We start from the raw sequence: 13,689 nt of genomic DNA on the forward strand, positions 1-13,689 counted from the left end.
TGTCCTAGAATGGATGTATAGAAATATTTTTTGTGGTAATATCTTTTTTCCGCAATAAATTACTGTATATTATTAATGGAAAATATATTAACGGCTCTGATATCTGGAACAAGCTATATTTCTTGCGATGTAATATCGCGATGTGCGTTGATTATAATATCAATCGCGATGTGCGTTGATTATAATTGATTATAATAATCAATCGATTTCGCATCGCGTTGAAGGGGCTAAGCATAATTTTCTCGTCGCATGAATTTCGCGGTTTTCTCGGTTTTTCGCATTCTTGCCTTTATTTATGTTAACTTATAATCAACAAACGTCCCATAAATAATATTAGCGTCGTTGCGCTTGAATTATGTCTTTCGTTACGTTGATGGTTATTGCTGTAAAGTACGCATGTAGTTGGCAGCTTCCTCGTCCCGATGCCGAATTACATCTCGACGGAGCGAAATTAGCCCGGAATTGTTCTCGGCGCGAATTTCCGCGGAATTTTCTCGTAGAAAAATCCGCTCGGAAAATCCACCGGATCGCGCCAACACGAATTCGAGAATGTTTCACATTTGAGAATCAATTTGGCAGAACGTCGCACGACGGCTGTCGTCCAAATACCGATACTACCTCGGCTCCTAACTACGCTTGGCAGTTTCGCGTTGTGATCTCGCGAGTGATACCTTCGATTTTCCGCTCCCGTATTATTATTATTATTATCCTTAATAGCGTTCATGTTAAATCGCCCGAATAATATAGGAGCGACACGGACATTATCCGTCGATCTCCCTGTGACAGAATTCGATCTCGATTATTTGACAGATTTCTCCTAGCGAGATTGTGTAATTACCTTTCGATTTATATTTTTTCTTATATAAATTATGGTGATATCTCTACATTTATCCGACATTTATCCGACATTACATATGCTCGAACTTGCATTCAATGTGTTCATTTAATCGACGTAATAGGAATTTATGATGAAATTTATTAGGATTTATTAGGAAACGTGTTACTATTTCATGCGAAACATGCAATATTTTAACTTTCCACGATATTATTTTAATTTCTTTAAGAAACTTTTAATAATTATTCGATCCATCTCTTGTGCAAAGTACGACACGAATAAAATGTGAAAAGACATATCTTAAAAGAAGAGCGCACTATAAATTTAAATATACAGAAAATAAAAACCTTTGAACAGAAAATATAATAAGAAAATTTTGAAAATTCGAGAAAGACGAAAGAATCGCGAATCGATAGTCACAGTTAATCGAGAGAAAAAACGCGAATAAGAACGAGATAAAGAAATAATCGCGAGATGATGTGGCGGATGTGACAAAGAGAGAGAGAGAGAGAGGCACGCGAGGAAGAAATGAAGAAATCAGGAAAGGAAAGGAATAGGAAAGAAGGAGAGGAAGGAGAAGAGAGAACAAGCGAGGAATCGTGTACGTTGATATACGTCGCAGGATATATTAGCGAAAGGAGGAAAGGACGAGGGGGACGCGAAGGAACACAGAGAGAGCACAAGGGGAAGAAAAGGGTCGTCGAGCCACGGGAACGGATAAACGCAACTGGAAAGAAGTCGGGCGGGTGGGAAGGAGGGGTGAGGGAGGAGGGGGGAGGGAGAGAGGGAAGAAAACCACGAAACAATTGGAGGAGCGGAGGCGGCCGCATTTCATGTTGTCTGGCATCGGCTCCCTTTAAAGAGTCTCTTGCTTTTTGTTAGCTCTTCGAAAATTATGATTGTTTGTCCGCGAGATTTACTGCTCGGAGGCTCCCTCGACCCACCGAGTACGTGTGTACATGTGTGTGTGAGTGTATGTGTGCTCGTGTATGCGTAAGGCGCATCGAGAGAGAGAGGAGCACCGCGATCTTTCGCTAGGCCGCGAACGGATTTCCCGAGAGGGGGAGGAGGGGGGGAGGGGGAGGGAAACGCTGGGAGGTTTACCGAGAGATTAAAGAATCGAGGATTTACAACAGCTCGCGCTACCAAATTGGTGCACCGCTGCTTCCTTCTCCCTTTCTCTCGCGCGCTAATTTACTTGTCGCGCTATCTCGTCTCGGATTTATTAAATTAGTCGCTGTTTGGATTAAGAGATTTCGCCTTTGAGGCGAAAAAGAATTCCGCTTAGGCCGCCTTCGAATAGCATGATAAAGGCAACCGATTGCGCGATTGAGTTTGTCCTTGTCTCGTCTGGATGAATAAAAAAATTATATTAAAGTCTAATCGAGGATTTTAATTTATTATCGATTGTGCGGGATATTGTTTATATATGTGTGCGTGTGATTTTAATTGAATACGTTATATCGTGTCTGATTATTTATGCTGCGTAATCAAAGTTGAGTATCTACTGATCATCCATGAATGCCCGTATGTATTAATTAACGCGAGCTGTAATCTTGGAAAAAGAAATTGAATCAAATTAAGAGTTTATTAACATAATATTCATTTTTATTAACATGATATTTATATATATATATTACTTATTAAAGGCGAGAGAAATTATATAGATGACATTAGAAGAATCAGTCGAAAAACTTTCATCCATTTGAGATTTATGTATCTGCATCTCCTTTCTCGGACATTCCTTGTATTATTACGACTCCCGACTTGGACCGCAACGCATATTCCAGAAGACACCTGTTGCCGTAGCTACTCGAACTTCCCCGACACTTCGCGGCACTTTCCCCACGGAATCGCGCTTATAGAGACTCTTTTACGGCCCTCCGGATGAATTTTTTTGTTCGCCAAACTACCGAGAGTGTCTCCGCTCCGAGAAACGACGGCGAGGCATATCCGCCTGATTTATTCGGGATCTTATTGTGAGTCGCATGTTGCCCGGGAACGGACCGACAACTTCGAGGAGTCTCTCGACTCCAAAAAGCGATTCGCTCTCTCTCTCTCTCTCTCTCTCTGGCCGGCGCGGCGATCGCTCTATAAATTTCACGAGTCTTTCGAACCCTATATTTTCTCGTTATCCTCGCGTTTTGCACGACACGTTTTATTAAAGTACGATAATTTTACGAGGGTCGGGGCCGTCCCTCTGCCTCGCCTCGTGTTGCCCTCTTTTTCTCTTTGGCGATTCGACGCGGGAAGCCTCGCTCGCTCTTGTTTACGGTTCATCTTTCCTCAAATTCATTTTCTATACCTCTTACGATTTGTCATGTCCGATATAACCGTATATGTTAATTTCGTTAATTACACGCGAAAATTTTCAGTCACCGCCGTTAAATACACTCGCACGAACGGTGTCGAGTTTTCGAGCGTTTACATTGCCCGTTGATTTTTATCTCCTTCTTATCGTATATTAATATATGTATGATGCTAATTAAGACTATACCACTGTCGCGATATGACAGCGAAATGCGAAGACATGACGCGTGATACGTCGATGAAAACGCAGAACACGATACAATCTTCTCTGTACTTTTAATAACTCTCACACTCTCGCGCGAATAATATATTCAATTTTATTCGCATGCGGCTTTGTTATCTATCGTCGCATATATATATGTGTGTGACGTTAATTATGATGATATCACCGCGTGAAATGTTACTTTAAAGTACTTTTTCTATGTTTAATACAAATATCTACAACGGATAAGCTTTAATTAAGACGCGTGCGATGCAAATTTGTAACGCGCTGCATGTCAATCGAGAAATAGACAGACTAATCGATTTAATTTAATATCTGTAGTTCTTCCATTTAAAAATTATGCGCCTCTTGATATTAAATTCATTTTAATTGTCATTGTCGCGAAATATCTTGATGCATCATCGTAGATTTCTCGCGTATGTGCATATATCCGAGAAATTGTGCTCCGAGTCAGCTCGGCAGTAAAAGGCCTAAAGTTTTTAATACTTTCAGTTGTTTTTATGGCGGCTGGCATTTGCTCTTTTTTATTGTTTCGCCCCCTTGCCACTCTCTCTCTCTCTCTCTCTCTCTCTCTCTCTCTCTCTCTCTCTCTCTCTCTTCCTTGGAACGCGCATGAGAGTCCGAGCATATCGGTGGAAGAGAGAAAAGAGGAGACTCACAGTCAGCCCTCTCTGATGTACGACTCGGCGGTCCGCGTGAAAAAAATCCCATAAACCAGTAAAAAAGCATGGGGTCTCTGGGCTAGAGGGGTCGAGAGGGGGACGGACGAGGAGAGGAGGACGCGAAGCGGGTGAAAGAGAGAGAGAGAGGTTCCAGTATCGCCAAAGGAATTCCTCTTATGACGAACCACGCGTGATTTTCTTTCGTCTGTCCCCTTCCTTCTCTCTCTCTCTCTCTCTCTCTCTCTCTCTCCTCACCCCCCTTCACCCAGCAACCTTCTCACAACTTCGCTTTAACATCGCGGGCTTTACCCGACAGTCCCAATGCGCGTTTCTTCACCTTCGTTTCGGCCCTTTTCTTCGCTTCTTCCCTCCGTCCCTTCTCTCCTCCACCCCTCCCTCGCTGCTTCTCTTCGTCCGATTCTCTCGCGATTCTTAATCTCTCGCATCTGTCTGTCTAATGCCGTCTTAATTAGCCATAGTAATGCCGACGCGTTTTATGTTTCGACGCTGAAGGGAGAAGGGGGGGAGGGTGGAGGGAGAAATTAAATTCTGCCAACGTAATCTTATTTTTATCGTAAAATTTTTAACGTCAAGTTTCTTTTTTTTTTTTTTTCGCTTATGTCGACAAATATTTTTATATCGCTGCAAAATATTTGCAAGGTCGAAATAATTCTCGCGGCAAAAAAGTTTTCGGAAAATTGGAAATTTCGTTCTCTCTCTCTCTCTCTCGGTCGATCGATTATCGATTCATCGTTTCCGAAATATTCTCGATGTTATTTACCTCGTCCCTCTTTGTCTACTTTCTTCTCTTTCTTCGTATCTTTCCCGTCTGTTTACAATACAGCCAGGTCATCAAAACGCGCAGTCTCGATGGGTAAATTAAAAAGCAAAGACAAAAGCGGGTCATGTGACAAATGACGGACACATGTGCCATCGTTTCGCATCTATTATTTGTGCCCGCCTCGGAGGTCTCTACACCCAGCCTGGAAAATATGTTCCCTCTGTCGTCTTAACATACACTCTTTTACAGGCACATTTGCATACATTCGCTCGAGTTTAATTTATTGAGCTGTCAATTCGTATATCCAAAGACATTGATAATCTTACGAACCGCATTCATGTTTTATTAAATCAATTAAGTTACATCGAATCTACGATTAAATAATTTTTTGAAATTAATTATTCTCTCTTAGAGACGATGATGAAAAGATGATCGAGCTTTTTTTTTTTCTACGCAACGATCTTGTATATCCGTAATACTACTGCGAAAAGAGCGAGGTCATTGACCTTGCGATTTTTGATGAATTTTACATTGTTTCGCGTAAGCGAAGTTGTAGACGAAAGTGGCGACAGTGCGATTTAGTCGACGATAATCGATCGCGCGGGTATGCAAATTCGATGACATATATAGAAAAAAAAAAATAACATATGAATAGTTCTAGGCGATAACGACGGATCTCTCTCTCTCTCTCTCTCTTTCCTTCTTTCAGCACTCCCTATGAATAGTTATAGATCATTTCGCATAAATTAGACCGCATGGAATTAATAGCTAATTCAGCAAGTTTTCAATTATAATACAATCGAGAATTTAGCGGCATGAAACTTATAAATATGGAGGCGAGAATCGCGACTCGACCAGCATCGTGGATGGACTGTGGGCGATACACATTTGCGAGAGATTTAATTGTCGAATTAGCACGCGATTCTTCTTCACGAAAGTTGTCGAAACGAGCATTTTCATTCACGCCATAATTACGTCATAATTGAATCGACAATATTACAATATTATATTTTTTTCTTTTGTTTTTCTTTTTCTTCTCTGTATTTTTGCTCATTATTTTTGTGCATATTCTGTACCAAAGAGATTTTTCTTCTTGCTCATTATTAATAAATAAATAAATTAATTAAGTATTCAAATTAAATTAAAAAATTACAAATTAGGTATTGAATCTTTAAAATATTTCTTTTATCTAATCTCCATCGACACATAAATAAGGAAAAATTTTATATATTTTCGCGTTCGCAACACATCTGTCCTTCCATCATCAAGATTTAAAATGACATTGTCATAGTTTCTTAAGTCATTTAACTTGACGCTGCGATGCAAAATTTCCGTCCATGTAAACGACTCATGCCGACCCGCTCGGTTGCCTCACATCGAAAACGTTTCCCGCGCTACTATCTCGATGAATTATTATTTCGACGATCATCTCGATCGGGGATCTTCCAATCGTACGAAGAAGGGGAGGAAGAAGAAGAAGAAGAAGGCCGCCCCGCGATCGGCCAGCACCATCCGTAATTTCAGATAGAGTCGGTGCCGGGTGTTATTAAACCTGATAGGCCAGCGAACGTTTCTCCCTCGCGGGTGTTCCCCGGCTTCAATTTAAATCGGTGACTCTGCTCTTCTGCACCCACCCTGTCCCTCCCTCCCTCCCTCCCTCCCTCCCTCTCTCCACCTTTCCACCCTGGTCCCTTCGCGCCGACTCTTCCACAGAGCGCGTACGCGCATTCACCCTCTGTGCCGCAAAGTCGGGGCCCCAAGGGCCCCAAGTTTCGGTCAGCACGTCGAGAAGAAACGGAATAAGATCTACGACCGGACTGTGCGAGAATTAAAGGAGAGCGAGAAGAAAAGATGTCTCTCTCTCTCTCTCTCTCTCTCTCTATCTCTCTCCCATATATTCGTTAGGTCGTTAATGATAACGATCGGTTATTAAAATAATTCGTGATAATTATCAATATTAATTATTGATGCGATTCGTGTTAAATTTTATTCCCGATGTTAATTCATTAACATTAAGTTTTATTCGAAAATATTTTCTATTTTCACTATTTTTATTTTCATAAATTAATAACGCAATAAAATATCTTTATTTTCATAAATTAATAAAATATTTTGCCAAGCGGAAATTAATATTTTAATACCGCGCAAAATTTTATTAACTTTTACAAGAATTTCATTGAAAACTCTATAATGTGAATTAAATTTTTTTAAAGATATAATTATAAGATATATAAATAAACATAATGCTGTAAATAATTATATAATATCAATATAAAAAATATATATTTTTAAATAACAATAAAAATTCTTGCATGGGGATTCAAAGAAAACGGTTACGTCATTGATGTTAAAGTTAACATATCATATGTCTTTCTGAAAATTGTTCTCGAGTTGCTCGTCATATTGATATGTACACCGAGCGTTTAATGGTGTCATAGTTGAGATCGTTTGTCAGGACGAGTCTCCTGACAAGTCAATGCCACGTCAGTCAAAGGAAGGCTCATCGTGTCTCACGATTATTCGCGATACGTTGCCGTGGGCAGTTCCGTTTAAAAGGAGCTCGTGCGAGCCGAGAGTCAAGAATCTTGTTCTCTTTTCTAACAAATCATCAAAGCGAAGTTTCTCGCAGAACTTTAGACGATGAAAAAATTGTATACATTCAAATTCTTCTCTCCAAGCTATATACGTTTTGAGTTTTATTTATTGAATTTTTTTTTTCTGAATATAGAAGGAATATTTAAAATTTACAGAAAATAATTATCTCAATGGCAATTGGCTTTCAAAATTTGAACGTACCGCTTTATTTTCTCTCTGATACTGTATAAGAGGAAAGAATGAATATGTTACGAAGGTTTTATTAGAAAATGCGAACGGTAGCGAATAATAAGTCTTGATCGTAAACGCCGATTGCAAAATCCGATGTTTAATGCCTCTCGTTTTTACATGCGCAAGGATTTTTCTCGCGCGCTTAGCGCGTTTTTATAAAAATACCAATGACAGCGTTGACGATAATTTGCATTCTCGATGAAGCTATCGAAAATATTAGCATGTATTTCCACACTGAAAAAAAAAGATTGATATATTATAATAATTCAGTCTTGGGGTCAAAGCGTGATAAAAGAATTTCAATTAAACGTATATATAATTACGACAAAATAATTTCGTTAATAGACTAATTTAATAAGTTCAACAAAACGCAAAATTTACCCTTTTAAAATGTTTATAATTATTACAATTGATAATACTAATTAAATATTTTAAAACAATGCATTTGGCAAGTTTAATTTTTTTCGAAATCTTGGAGCGACCGTGATTTATTCGATCATCTCGAGGCGCGATTGCGCCGGATCGTAAATCGACGGAGGATGTCGGAACGATATCTTCACGCAAAGCAGGAAGTAGCCGGCAACGGACGCGCACGGTCGTTCTCTCGCGACCGGTTCTGCCGATCGCGTTTCCATCTCGCCGTCTCTCAACGACGACGACGACGACGACGACGACGACAGCGAATCCGGAACTCGCCTCGCGCGCGCGCGTGCGACATCGACCGTTATTCAGGAATTAATTCATAATTAGAGCGAGGGCCCACCTCTATATACCTGGGGAGAGCCTAACCCACATTCCAGCCACCGGCTGTCCCCGCTAGCTGACGCGGTAGCTCGTTTCCAGCTTTTCTTTTCTTTCTCTCCTCTTTGCCTCTCTCCCTCGTTTTCTCCGCCGTCGTCGTCGAGTCTGTTTGCCCGCTCCCTTTCCCCCGCGCTCCTCTCTCGGCATCTCTCGCCACCTGGTGCTCGCGCCTCACCTACGCGCCACACGTTTTGCATGCTTTCTTCCCGCACGACAGTCGGGGCGAGCGCGAGTTATACCCGCGTTATCCACGATGTGGCATACGCGGTGACACTCTCCTCCCGAAAGAATGCAATGCCGCAACAACCGCGACCGCCGGATCAGCTGATTGATTCGCGTTCTCCGACAGCGATCTGGTTTCTGGTACAGCGGTATTTGTGAGCACACGCGCATGCACATCCGTTTACGCGTTATCTAGGAGGCGAGTGCGTCCGCTGATGGAGACTCATCCTGACAAATCTCCGCTGAACGTCGGAGCTAATAGAACGAACGAAGTGAACTCCATGTCGGGACGATAGTCTGGATTGGGACGAATATGAGAGTTATCTGGTTAGGAGTTAAAAATTCAGCGTCAACGAGATATTGTGTATTTTGAATTTTATTTCAGGTTGACATTTATTGACGATTATGATTTATTAAATTTCTATTTTATAATTTATCTTTTATTTGTGTAACTTAAGATTTATTAATTAATATGTAATGTCTTTTTTATTCTTTAATAATTTATTAAATTTGTAATTTTTGTTTTTCAAATTTAACTATATATATAGTTAAATATATAAAATCAAATTTGAAAAACAAAGTAAAATTTTATAATGCTAAATAGAGTAAACGCTAAAATATGAGATCTATAAAATTGAGATCTATTAAAGAAATAAAATATAGAGAAAAAGAATATATGCAAAAAATTTATATTGCAAATAAAATATTAGGACTGTATGTATGTGTATATATATATATATATATATATATATATATGGTCAAATTTAAAAAACAAAATAAAATTTTACAATGCTAAACAGAATGCTAAATAAAAAGAAAATAAATTTTTACAATGCTAAATAGATCGTTAAATAAAAACAAAAAAATTTTACAATGTTAAGTAGAATGTAAAAGAAAAACAAAATAAAACTGTACAATGTCGAGTAAAATAAACGCTAAAATATTGACATTAATAATAAATCATAAACAAAAATGAAGAAAGGCACAATATATGTGTACATATTATACGAACAGTTAATTGCTCCTTGTGTTCTCTTTAATTTTTGTTTACGATTTATTAAAGCTCTCAATATTTTACTCTAGTTAGCATCAAAGAAAAAATATATTAAAGTCTATATATCTAAAATGTAGAGATGTTAAGATATTGTTTGCCCGCGCGTTTTAAAGTCTAGCCGATGATATATCCCGTCTGGCGAGCGGCGGGAGGTGAATCCTCCCGTATCATTTCGCAGTGTCATAGTTCACACGTTAATAACGGCGCGCGAGCGCCCACGTCCGCTTGAAATCGTAGTAGGCTGCACCGAGCCAGGTTGAAACGCGATATATTGCGCGTTAAACGCGGACGCGATGGATTAGAAAGTGGATTTTAGATGTTACCGTTGTTGCCGCCGCCGTCTTCCTCCGCGTCCGTTGTCGGTTTCAATCGCGCGAGAGAGAGAGAGAGAGAGAGAGAGAGAGAGAGAGAGAGAGAGAGAGAGAGAGAGAGAGAGAGAGAGAGAGAGAGAGACACCCCCGGTCCCGATATCGATATTCGCCATGCGCGTTATCGGCGCCGACGATCGACGCGTGCGTCTATCTATCGGGACGCACATACACGTTAGAGAGAGATTTCGGGGCGCGCCTCTCGGGCCCGTTGTTTCGAAATCATTATCGAGCGAGCTACGCGTTTCCCGTTCACGTACGTTCGAATTTTTGTCGAGAGAGATGCTTAAGAGTGTCCTAGAGTGCTCGTTATTGTATACGCAAGAGCGCGTTATCTTTCGTATGCTGCTCATACCTGCCTGCGCGACGCGATAACGCAGCTGCAAGAAGTGCGGAGATGCCGTAACGGAAGAGCGTATGCCGAGTTGCAAGTAGGTCAGCTGGATTCTGGTTGTGCGTAAGTGCGTGCATACCTACCGTTCCTTTTGTTCTCGCGAAAACGCTCAGACTTCAAATTTTTTTCATTGAGCGTTGCTTAGAATAAATTTTATGAAGGAGAGAAATTTTTGAACGAGGAAAAAAAAATTAATTTTGTTCAAATAAATATATTTTAAAATTAATTTTATTATGTTAAGTATTATATATGAAATTAATTTTATTCCAGGGTTTTCCCGTTAAAAATGAATTAAATTAATAAATTATTAAATAAATAAATAAATTAATTAAATTAAATTAATTAAATAAAATAAAAATAAATAATTTTATTCATAGATAATTCTCGTTCTTTTAATACGCGTAGATAAATATTAATTGAAAGCAAAATTAAAAAAAAAAGAAAACTTTTGTATAAAAAGAGAAGAAAAAGAAAAGAGGCTCTCAGATGATCAATAATTAAAACTATATCTAAAAACTATATAATTAAAATTTACATATCATGCGTGCGGATGAAGTTTTGAATACTTTGTAAACGATTGCCGATCTCGAGTCTGGACTGTTGATCGAATGGATCGAGAGATCCGAGAATTTGGCAAAAGCGAAAATCGCCAGGTCGCTTATCGATCCGCGATCGACACATGATGGCAACTCATCGTTGTCGCTCGCGAAAAATTAAATCGCTGACTCGGTGAAGTTTGATCGGGTCGTCGTCCCGTACCATTCTTGCTCTGGCAGCTGGTTATGTCGCCTTTCCCCTCCTCCTCCTCCTCCTCCTCCTTCCTTTCTTCTCTCTCGTGATTATTATTTTTATTTTGTTCTATTTTGCATACATGTGTGATAATTAGCGATCGAATTAACATGCGCAACACATTCGTATTATCGTGATTATTAATCATTATTATATGTTACCTCAAGACACTTAATCTTGAATTGAAGCCGCAAGACAAGAGTAATAAAAGGTTTCTTTTTTTTTTTTTTAAAGTAATGACTATTTGGCTTTTAATTCGCATGACTCGTGGCCATTTACATGAGATGTCACGTGAAAATTTTGACAGGTATCGTGATTATACGTGTGTGTCGATAAAAAAAATGTTCAGCTTTCATATAGGTAGATTGAGCTGAAACATTCGTGTTTGTAAATAAACTTGTATTGTGGCGCGGGCGATTACGGAGAGCTCGTGGTGAAGAAAAAGAGGCGACGTTTCGACGACGCCGAAATGCAATTCGTCGCGCGACAAGAGGTCATTGCACCGCGTGCCCTTCCTGTTTCCACCTCGCGCTACCTCCAACGCCTCCTCGGTTCGATCGTGCTTTTGCGAGACGATAAATTACGTCGTTGCGTCGCGACAATTCCTCCTACTTGCGAGAAAAAGAGGAAGAGGGAAAGAGAAGCGATCGAAATGAGGGTGACGAAGTGCGTCTTCAAAGCCATCCGCGATCGATATCGATATCGCCGGTCGCTAAACTCAAATCACGGCCGCCCGATGTTTTGAAGAGAAACGTGCGTGAACGAGGGCCATTACTTAATCGACGCGGCTCGGCGGCTTATAATTTTAAACACACGTTGCATGTTTCATACGTAATTAACATCGTATAATTTATGCAACTTTTCGATAGCCGGCAAGCCTGATTCGTTCCGGAAAATGCAAAAGTCGATGAAATAAACAAAGACAAATTTAAATTTTCTTCCAGTAAAATCCGTCGCGGTATAATTGAAAAAGTCATTCTTATTTGTAGTATTTTTTTTTCTCACCTTACGAATCCTTATTAATTCTTTCATGCAAATAAAGTCGCGTTTTATATTTCGCGTCGATCGTACGCAACGCGTATCTCGGGAGGAGTCCCGAAGCAATTAGCAACGATCGGCAGAGCTCTCGCGAAACGTACGGATTTCGGGAAACAAACGCGACGGGACACTAGGACGAGATGAAGACGAGAGCGAGAGCGGGAGACAAGCGGCTACCCGGCGAATCGTAAATTTAAATTTAGAGAGACGCATGTGCTCGCGCGAGCGCACGTGAGCGCGCCCCTTCCCTCTTCTCCTCGGCTTTCCCCTCCCCCGATTACCCCTTACAGCTCCAACATCCTTCTGCTCTTTCGGCCTCTGCTCTCTCGATCGACGTCACCAGGCATCGTCGAAGCATCGCCACGCGAAGCGCGACAACTCGAAGAAGCGCCCCGATTTCCTTCGTCCGGTTCCCGGTTCGCTTATTCGCGATTTGAATTTTAGAACGCGGTGGGTATTGTCGCGAGGCCCGTGAAAAAGTTGTTTCGATTTTCAGGTCGACCTGGACCAGCGTCCTTCAGATTGTCTCAATAAGGAGACGAGGAATCGATCGAGCGGGGATTCGCTTTATCTTCTTTCTTCCATCAGGATTCTCTCTTTTGGGCTTTGTCGAATTTTTTATTCGACTGATATTAAATTTGGAAAATAAGAGTGATATTGAGAATTTTTTTCGATATGATAGAAAGGCTCTAAAAATAAAAAATTATTGATAGAAGGGCTGAAGGAGAAATTGAAATTAAAAAATTCATTATCTACCGTAGAGATGTACTTGCGGCAGGAAATATAATTGAAATCAATGAAAAAAATTAACAGCGACGGAATAATATCGAAAATGAAATGAAAGAAGGAAAAATTCTATTTTATTTCTTTTCCTTTTTAATTTATTTTAATTTATTAAAATTGTCGCGCGTTTTTGATTTTTAAATTCTGACTTTATGTTAAACGGACATCCGTTAATTGCTCCTCGAGTCCTTCTATCGAATACCATTTCGATTAAGGATGAAAATTCGAAACAATGTCTTCAACGAAGGTCTCGCAGTTCGAGGGAGACGACCTTACGTGACTTGGAGTAAATTTGAAAATAGCCGGGTAGAGAAAAGCCGCTGCGAAACGCAAACGAGGGAGCGAATGACTCTTGGCAATTTTAGCGAACGTGTGAGAAGAGTCTGGACGCAGATGAATCTAAGCTAGATTCGTCCGCGTCCATTATAGACAGATCACGTTGAATGCTGGTAGTTGGCACGCTTTTGAGAAAAGAACTTCACGAAGCCTTCGCGCGCGATTCGTGTGCAATCAATTTTATCTATATGTAATCTTTCTCTGTGCTACCGAAGAATAATATCTTCATTAGTACGAACACAGAAAAATCTTTCAAATTCCAAGCTT

At 40.1% G+C, this 13,689-nt stretch overlaps 2 protein-coding genes across 2 annotated transcripts in view; both read left to right on the forward strand.

The window, feature by feature from the left end:
* Window positions 1-12,798, forward strand: part of LOC126850827 (serine proteinase stubble-like) — a 157,001-nt gene extending 144,203 nt beyond the window's left edge. Inside the window, exon 11 of the transcript XR_007687600.1 lies at window positions 12,784-12,798. The gene's annotated coding sequence lies outside the window, so the exon portion shown is untranslated. The remainder of the gene's footprint in view (window positions 1-12,783) is intronic.
* LOC126850788 (uncharacterized) overlaps window positions 1-13,689 on the forward strand; it is an 85,963-nt gene that overhangs the window by 1,072 nt on the left and 71,202 nt on the right.

The sequence above is a fragment of the Cataglyphis hispanica genome, chromosome 7 (genome assembly GCF_021464435.1).
Source record: "Cataglyphis hispanica isolate Lineage 1 chromosome 7, ULB_Chis1_1.0, whole genome shotgun sequence".
NCBI classification, from domain to species: Eukaryota; Metazoa; Arthropoda; class Insecta; order Hymenoptera; family Formicidae; genus Cataglyphis; species Cataglyphis hispanica.